General features: G+C 40.5%; 1 long non-coding RNA gene across 1 annotated transcript; it reads left to right on the forward strand.

Annotated features, from left to right (window-relative positions):
* The first annotated feature begins 7,117 nt into the window (after positions 1-7,117).
* LOC127535892 (uncharacterized) lies at positions 7,118-7,539 on the forward strand. Its single transcript, XR_007944774.1, has 2 exons — positions 7,118-7,343; positions 7,451-7,539. It is a non-coding gene; the product is annotated as an uncharacterized LOC127535892 (long non-coding RNA).
* Positions 7,540-7,975: the final 436 nt, after the last annotated feature.

Consider the following 7,975-nt stretch of genomic DNA (forward strand, 5'->3'; position numbering starts at 1 on the left):
ACTTGTGGTGACTTAAGCTAACAGGTGGTTGCAGATGTGTCATTGTAATATTGTTACTTTTAACTATCATTACTAATTATTCACAACTTTTTCAGCCGTGGATTAAAAGTGAAAATGCTAATAATAGTAGCAGCAAACGTTAGTGAAAGTTTAGAAAAATTAATGAGTAAAAATCCATCCCATGGCCACAAACTCTGTTTATTTGAGATGGTGGTGTTGTGGTAAAATAGAAAAAGGAAAATCTCAGTCATAGACCCTTACAAAGAAAACCTGCAGCTGTAAAATCGAACATGCCTATACTGTAGCTGGATTTATTTGGAGTGTTGTAGGTTTTGATTTATAGTTCATTGTTGGACTTCTCCCACCACCACCACTAGGAACAGTAGCTGTATGTTTAAATTACAGTATACAACAGAAGTCAACACACTGCTTTGCATGAACTTGCATGCAAAGTGATTGAGCATCGTACCACCTTACAGTAGTTGCATTTCTTCTAAGTTCAGATTTACTATATTAAAAACACAAGGACCACACCAGAAACCCAATGCAACGTGTCCAGATCTACTTTCGAAAACAGACTCAGTAATCCTCGGCTTGACATGAAGGATACTAAATTTCTGAAGCGATGATCTGACATTCATCAGAGACTATTTTTCACAGCTGCTTATTGCTGGAGACATCGTATTGCTCTAACTTTGACTTAAAAATACCCTGAAGGTGTTTTATTGGATTCAAGTCAGGGGAAATGCTTGACCAGACTAGAGGTTCCATTTTTTATTTATTTTTTGGCTGTAGAAACTCTAGAATATTTTTCTTCTGCCAAGCTTCTGCAGACTAAGAGACTCTTGTCAGCCAGTATTCTGGTATATTCATAGGTGCTGTTGATGCCATCTATAAATGTTATGTCCCTGATCACATTTTGTACCTATACAGCCCGTATCGTCATATGCCCACATCCGTGATTCACCGTTAGGGCTATGCATTCACTATGGTAATCCTGGTCAGGTTCATGCCAGACATGCTAAACCCCATCTGGGCAGAACAAATGTATCTAGACCATCATCTGGCTAAAGATAACCTTTTTGATATTTATTGAGCTTCTTTTCATTTATTTAGCTAACTTTAATGTGGGAATTTTGTGCTAAAGCACAAGCAAGTTTCTGTTTTCTTTTTTCTTGGATGCCATTGTTTCAACACGATCGTCCTGTATCCTTTTAGCTTTTTTGTGAAGTCCCACAGTTATATATATTTTTTAATCCTCTGTTTTCCATGTGGAACTATGATGCATACATGCAGATAGACACAGTCCAAAGGTCCAAAACCGAGAAAGTTCTGGTGTCCACAGTTCATTTTCATAACCATGTTCATGCAGCTAGGCCAGCTGAAAATCACAGCTGTATGCTTGCTCAGTTTTGTTTCAATGATCACAGGGTTTCTAACTTGTCTCTCAATGTCCATAGATATATTGGCTGTTGTTGTATTGCATTTTTACATTGGGGCCCTTATTTTCAGTCTAGCCTTTGTGAAGTATTTGTTTTTGATTGCTCATGAGAGGAAATACTCCACTGCACATTGTGGAATTAATGTAATATTAAGAGGTGATACAATTCTGAGTCATTTGACATTTAATTGATTTGCACAGCGGTGCACCGGCTTCTGTTACACCACGGTTATTCCTCGCGCACACTGCACTTAACATTTTCTTTCATTTTGCTTTAAGTGCAATGGTAGCTTGATTGTTACATTTTACATGGTGGTAGTATCTGACTGTTTGGTCCAAGGCCATATTTATGCTACTTTATCCACTCTAGTACAAATATGTGATTCCTGTTCGCCATGAAAAAGGCTGAGGTGGATGCATATGTTTCTGATTTTCAGTTTGCTTCATATTGTACTTGTCCTGATCAATTTCTCATGGTATCAGGAACTTGTGAGGGAAAAATCCGGCAGCTCATTGCTGACAGTTTTTGTGATCCACACGTGGTATCTGTTCAGTGGCTGTAGCCTTGATACGTAGCTACATTTCTGAGGAGAAGCTCCTTGCCAACAACTTGCACAAATCCAAATCAGCTGCAGGTCAAAACATGCTACTGCTGTTACTGTCATTTCCTTTAAGTGTCAGAGGTTGTGTAAAACGAATCTGACAGTGACTGAACAGCTCCCACTTGTGGAGAATCTGCAAACTAATAAATAAAGAAGCGTGAGGGTGTTGCAGTCCAGTTCCACAGTAGGTGCAGCTGTTGTAAGGGTGCCTCAGATGTAACAGTGTAACTATAGCAAAACTTATTCTTCTGACTTACCCCGGTGGAAACTCATCTGCTGCTTTACCATGAAGCATAAATCAAACCTTTTTGAACCTGTTCACCCATTTGGCATCCTGTTTTCATCTATCTTTAAATCATACACCAGCGAGAGCAATGCATCACCCAACCACACATACAAATCTATCACTGCCAAAGCGGATAAAAAAAAAAGCAACAGATTCGGTACTCCATGCCTGCGAAAGTAAACAAGTAGCTGAGGAGGTGGAGAGCAGCTTCCTGGAACACTCCATCACCTTCCTATTCCACAGCATTCAGATAGAAGGATGCCGTGTACTCATGTGCTTTCACACTTGCATTTTGCTCTTTCCTTCACACATTAAGCCCATACACAGAATATAAATAGGCCAGCACAAGCCGTCATCTCCCCGTTTTTGTTTCCTGCGCAGATTTTATCCCATGTTACGCTGCCACCAGAATTTACCAGTCACTTCATTATATCTATGGTGATGCCTCTATTGACCCCATTCTCATTTGTCCAGCCCTCCTCTCCCCACAAACCCAATGCCATATCCACGTTCAGTGCCCTCGGGAAGGCAAAGTAGTAATTAGCATGCTGATACATGAGCCAGTGGTGTTGCTGTAACTAGTTGAACAGCTATTTCCACCTCACGTTCTGCAATGAAAGCACTGAAGAAGCCTGTGCTTGTGGGTGTATGTGTGCCGGAGTGTGTCTTATAATGAGGCTGAAGTAGCACAGCAGTACATACTGTTCTTGTCACAGTGAAAGGTATAACGTCGATGACAGATGCTCTCACTATGTGGTCTAGCACTGACTCACTCCCATCTATCTGTCTGTCTTTCTGTCTGTCTCTTTCTGCGTGCGTGGGGTTGTGCAGTTACATAAGAATCCACACAGATTGCTGGGATATGCGCTCTGTTCGTTTGTGCAAGCAAAGAAGCGAGGGAGTGTTACCATGACGATGGCATTAGAAACCAACCTTACATCAAACCATGTGTGTATATTTGTGTCTTCCTGTTGCGTGTGTGTGTGTTTTTTTTTCATGTTTGTGCTTCTACATTTGCTTCCATTACGGGCAAACTGCAGAAATACGGGCCTCTTGGTGCGCCAAAAGCGAAAAGGAAGAGGGTCGGAAGAGGGTGATGAGATGGAGAGATTTGTTGTCGGAAAGACACAGGATGGAAAGGACAGGATGGAGAGCAAAATGAGGATGCAGGGGAAGTTAATTAGAGGGAGGGGGATACTGATTGTGGACCCAGATGTTTCCAAATCATCCTTTCATAAATTCCCTCCCTCCTCCCTGCAACTCTTCCTCTCTTTCACGCCTTTGAATATGTCGTTTTGCCAATGCTGTGAGGAGCCTGTCCACCTTTGCCAAAACTATGAGTAAGCTGTGTGTGGGCTTGTGTGTGTGTGTGTGTGTGTGTGTGTTAGTGTACTTGCCTGAGAGTGTGTGCATATATTTGAACTGACCTACTCTGGTCAGATTAGTAGTGTTTTCTCCAGCCAATGCTACAGGGTGTGAATCCGTGCTTGACCCGCAATGTGGGTCGCCACTGCTTTGCCTCAGACCTCCCACATCCCCTCGTTTCTTTCGCCACACTGACTGACTCGCATGATCTTAGGTACCACAAAATGATATGATGAGATATTACATTTTCATTTTTCCTGCTCTTGGCAGCTCTTTAGTATTAATATTCTAATCATACTAAGCTGCAGTCAAATATCCCTCAATGCTCTAAATGGTATGAATGGATATGCATGAAATTGCCAACATTTGCACATTGATTCAGTTGATAAGGTGAAGGTCGGCCTGAGTTGTCATTCATACTGTGTGTACTGGTACACTCAGCCACTGTTTCACTGTGTTAATACACTGTGGAAAAAAAGAGGCTACTGAGTTTGAAAAGCAAAGTTATACTGCAAAAAATATGACCTAACTTTGGCCCCAGTACAACCATCACATCGTCTGGCAGCGGTTGGTAATTTGGCAGTGTTAATGGTGAATCTACCATTTTACTCGTTACTTCTTAATTTTTGAAGATAAGATGATTAGACATGCAATTGGTGTTGTTACAGAACCTGTTAGACAGACTCACCCTCATTAAATACAGTCACTATCTTTATATACTATGTGTGTATTTAGGGCTTCTTATTCACCCTCAGTGACAAATAATTTAGTCCAAGTAGACTTTTGACAAAATCTATCAGGCTAATTCCTGTCTTCATGTAAAAATGCAGCCAGGTAATACAACTGCAAGATTTACCGCAACAGAACCACTTTATTTAACAATACCCACATTAATGTTAGCACAACAATGAAAAACTTGCATGAATAAAATAATTTATCATTTACAAATAAATTAAAATAAGTTGGGATGTAGCAGCAGGTGAAATCTGCTTTGATGCAAACTGACCGAGCATTCGTAAGATGCAATAAACAAGATATTTCAAGATCTGTGCAAAATGCACATTGTAAATGTACCCAAAAAATGCAGATGTTCCATGTAACATTTTGTAAACTTTGGGTACCTGGAGGTTCATGGAGCGCAACCAAGGACGGTTGCCGGGACCCTGGACCAACCTCCATCCATGTCGAGTCCCTTGGAGTAGGCCATAGGTTGAGGTGGAGGTGGTGGAGGACACATGGCAGTGGGCGTATTAAGACTATGAATCTGGTCCCTGCTGGCTGCAGCTTTCACTAGGGGAAGACTGTAGGTGCAGACAGGGTTGATGAATAGATTGGGCATCCACAGACTAGCACACTTTGGAAGACCTGGACAACAGTCATGGGGCGAGCAATGGTGGGTGAAGGGTTCTATTAGCAAGGTCCAGGAGTTAGCACACTTGAAATTTGTGCATGCAACCAACCTTTGTGCTTATATTTAGTGTTTAACAGTGGTTTTCATTTGATTTTTTAAGTTAAGCTGTCAAACATTCTGTCGAACAATGTTTTTATCACTGCTGATGATATCACATATCGCTGTTGTTTTGTTGTTCAAGCCTACATAAAGATAATCCACTTCATTCAATAAGATACACAGTACAGAATAAAGAGAGAACCTGAGAGTAGCAAAGGACCTGCTGATGTTTCAGAATCAGGATAGATAAAGAGAATTTTGCTAGTGTGTCTCTAAAAATGACCCTTCATGAGTTAGTTGTCAAATCAAGTTTCATATTGCTATATTTTAGCATTTGCTGTACCTTTAAACCTTGTAATATCTTCCCACTAGTAGCTCAGTACTCACACGCTCACAGACAAAGATGGCATTTTGATGGACATGGTCAATACTCAACACCCATACACCAAACAAGCCCACTCTCACCCCCAAATTGTCACATATGGCTGCATTGTCAAGTTCCCTTGGTGTCACATTTGAGCACACCAGGTACCCTTTAGCATCGTTTTTCAGTGTGCAGCGAAGTTGAACAGACCTTTCAAAATCTGTGAATGTCAGAAACTGACGCCAGAAGAGACCATAGCCAAATGTTTTCTGCTGGTGTTGTCATTGTCACACCTTTTCAGGCAGTGAGAAGTTTGCTGTGTAACATGTGGGTAACCTTGTGAAAGGATGTATTTCAACCCAAATAGCCTGGTGCACAAACTTAACCAAACTGCAAGTGAATACCGAACTTGTAGTGAAAAAAATCAAGATCTGATAGGAGATCCTAACCTCACTCTCCCAGGTAAAAGTCTTGTGAATTTGGTAATACTGCAAAACTTTGCAGAACAGTTGGTCACAGGGCTCTGACAATGTAATATTTCCACTCTGACAAGGTGATGAATATGGCAAAAATCTGCATGTGACATGGTGACACCTAGAATTAAATCATATAATGAGAACTGCAGCTTTATTGACTGGCAGGAGTTCATTATTTCAACTGTATGAATGATTTCCTGCTCACCGTCACATGGGATCTGTTGAGCTCTCATAGGAGTTGTGTAACAGAGTCATTAGATTGAAATGAATGGAGGTGTGAATTGTTGTGAAACCACTGTGGGGGTAAAGATGTCAGAAGTGCATTGTTCTGTCATCCAGTTGTTATAGTAATGCTCATTTTAGTTCTGGCACGCCTGGCTCATTTGTATGTCCACTTAATCACAGCGGGAGTTACTGTGATTAGGTGATGATCTACGCAGATCAAGTGGAGTGCCACTTGAGTAGCTTTGGTGCTCTTGTGTAAGATGAGAGTTGTTTTGAGTTTTGCTTTACTCCTACGTGGCTCTGTCCTGATCTCATCATCTAAATACTGTTTGCTGCTGCTTTCTAAATCTGGGAGTTAAATGTTTATTTTACACCTCAATCGAAATTGGTCTTACAACAAGCAAAACAACCTTTTGACCCCAATGAAGTGAAACATGAATATGATTCTATGAAATACTGTTTTGTTCTACAGTGAAATATAAATAAATAATGTCCCTGACATAATATGTATAAATATTGCTGATAAATAGCAACATGTATTTTTCATGTTAAATAAAATTGCATTCCATAGTGTCTCCTGAAAAAAAAATTAAAAGTGGTTTTAGGAAATTAAAGTCTGTAGAAAAAATAAGATTAAATAAATAAATGTGACATTATCAAATAAATAGTGACTTAATGTTTATATTTATTGATATATTCCCTACTAAAATTAGTTTTTTTCAGGATCTGACATACTCATTTTTATTTTTTCCATAGCAACCTGGATTTATTTATTTTTAATATTAAATAATAATAAACCTGCATCATATCCAACAAAATACAGCTAATATATGCAACACAACTTCAAAATGACTTAATAAGTGGAAGAGAACAATGTCAAAATTCATGGCAGCGTATTTCCAACTAAAAAACTTTGTAACTGTTGAAGTTCCACATTGAAAAGGAATTAACTCATATTCCAATGTTGAAAGGTTTGTTGTTGTTTACGATTTAATTTAATTTGAAATTTGTGAACATGCGGATATTTATTTTGAAAGAGTACCTGGCGTTGTCAGGAATTGTGGGTAACCGCGCTCTCAGAGCAAGGTCAGAGCTACCATGACAAGCTACACAACAGTTCCAGAGGCGCACACGGTAAATTATTTTGTTTTATGTAAAGATTGGGTTGTTTTGATGGTATTTAAGTTCTGTTACTTTATTTATGTCGCACTGAGAGAACCTTTGTTTGAATTCTTTTCCAGTTTTCACGGTGTCCATACTTTTATGTGTCCACGGTGTCTGTATGAGGAATATATGTCGTCGAAGGAATGGAATTAAATTAAGAAGTGGACATCAGTATGAATCGTGGCCTTATTTGGGAACTCGTGTAGTTATAGTGAAAACGTGACGCTAACATGGCCAAGTGTTAAGCGACGAGAGAGCTGCGTATGTTCGGAGACTGCTAAGCTAGCAAGCTAGAGCAAGCCGGCTAAAACTGCACGTGCCTGGAACGTCCAGGAGCCGACTAGAGAGAGAGAAGACGGAGGCGCTCAGCATCGGAGCACCTTGACTTCATCACGGCTTGCTGGCGAAAGAGAGACGGCGTTGGTGTCATCACGACCGCCGGCTACAGAGAGAGAGAGGACGGCGGCGCTAACCACCGGAGCACCCGACTTCATCACGGCTTGCTACAGAGAGAGAGAGAGCGGCGGCGTCAACCACCGAATCATCGCGACTTCACCATGGCTGGCTAGAGAAAGAGAAACAGCCTGACTGTCATCACGACC

This window comes from Acanthochromis polyacanthus, chromosome 10 (genome assembly GCF_021347895.1).
Source record: "Acanthochromis polyacanthus isolate Apoly-LR-REF ecotype Palm Island chromosome 10, KAUST_Apoly_ChrSc, whole genome shotgun sequence".
Classification (NCBI taxonomy): Eukaryota; Metazoa; Chordata; class Actinopteri; family Pomacentridae; genus Acanthochromis; species Acanthochromis polyacanthus.